At 35.7% G+C, this 1,441-nt stretch overlaps 1 non-coding gene across 1 annotated transcript; it reads right to left on the reverse strand.

Annotated features, from left to right (window-relative positions):
- Positions 1-868: 868 nt before the first annotated feature.
- TRNAE-CUC (transfer RNA glutamic acid (anticodon CUC)) lies at positions 869-941 on the reverse strand. Its single transcript has one exon. It is a non-coding gene; the product is annotated as a tRNA-Glu (tRNA).
- Between the last annotated feature and the right edge of the window lie 500 nt (positions 942-1,441).

Below are 1,441 nucleotides of genomic sequence, written 5' to 3' on the forward strand. Positions count from 1 at the left end.
TTGAGCATCATTTTATATGTTTTTGGCCATCATACACCCTCTTCTGTTAATTGTCTAATTACATCTTTTTTTTTTTCCTTCTGGATTGTTTAAATTTTCTTGATTTGTAGTACTTTATATAGTCTGGATAGTACTGCTTTGTTATATGTATTGCAAATATCTTCTTCCCATATGTCTCTTTTGATTTTAATATGTCTTTTACTATATATTTTTTTAAATTTATTTATTTATTTATTTATTTTTGGCTGCATTGGGTCTTCATTGCTGCGCGTGGCCTTTTTCTAGTTGCGGCAAGCAGGGGCTACTCTTCGTTGCCGTGTGTGGGCTTTCTCTAGTTGTGCTCTCTAGTTGTGGCGAGCAGGGGCTGCTCTTTGTTGCAGTGTGCAGGCTTCTCATTGCAGTGGCTTCTCTTGTTGCAGAGCATGGGCTCTAGACATGCGGGCTTCAGTAGTTGTGGCATGCGGGCTCAGTAGTTGTGGCTTGTGGGCTCTAGAGCACAGGCTCAGTAGTTGTGGCACACAGGCTTAGTTGCTCTGCAGCATGTGGGATCTTCCCAGACCAGGGATCGAACCCGTGTCCCCTGCATTGGCAGGCGGATTCTTAACCACTGTGCCACCACAGAATTCCCTCTTTTACTATATTTTGATGAAATCAAATTACCTATCTTTTCTTTTATGTTTTGTACATATTATATCTTATTTGAACAAGCCTTCCATATTCTACATTTTCTTCTAGTAGTTCTTTAACGTTTAGGTTTTTTGCATCTGGAATTTTTTTCTTTGTATGAATATAATTTTAATTTTTTCTATAGAGAGAGCTGTTTTTATTTTTATTTTGTGACTGTGCCACACGGCTTATGGGATCTTAGTTCCCTGACCAGGGATTGAACCTGGGCCCTCGGCAATGAGAGCACAGAATCCTAACCACTGGACCATCAGGGAATTCCCTAGAGAGAGCTGTTAATTGCTCTAAAACCATTTGTCAAGTAGTCAGCCTTTCCTCCATTGATTTGTGATGCACCAAGTTGTCTTATATGCACGGATTTTTTTCTGGGCCTTTTTTTCTGTTTTATTTACCTTTCTATCTCTTTGTATTTCAATACTATACTCTTTAAATTAATAATTAAATTTGGTAATATGTAATTAAATTTGGAAATATTTAGATGACTGGTAAGATGAATTTTCCTTCTTTGTCCTTGTTTTCCAAATTTTTCTTAGCTATCCATGCACTTTTTAACCTTCCATACAAATCTTATAATCAACTTTACTATGTTTCCCAAAAAGTCCTGCAGTCATTCTTCTTGGAATTACATTAAATTTATAGATTAATTTGGGGACAACTATAACTGTCTTTATAAATATAGTCTATCTCTTCATTTATATGAGTGTCCTTTACTAATCTTTTTAAAAGAACTAAATATTTTATTATTACTCTTCTATTT

This window comes from Balaenoptera acutorostrata, chromosome 1 (genome assembly GCF_949987535.1).
Source record: "Balaenoptera acutorostrata chromosome 1, mBalAcu1.1, whole genome shotgun sequence".
NCBI classification, from domain to species: Eukaryota; Metazoa; Chordata; class Mammalia; order Artiodactyla; family Balaenopteridae; genus Balaenoptera; species Balaenoptera acutorostrata.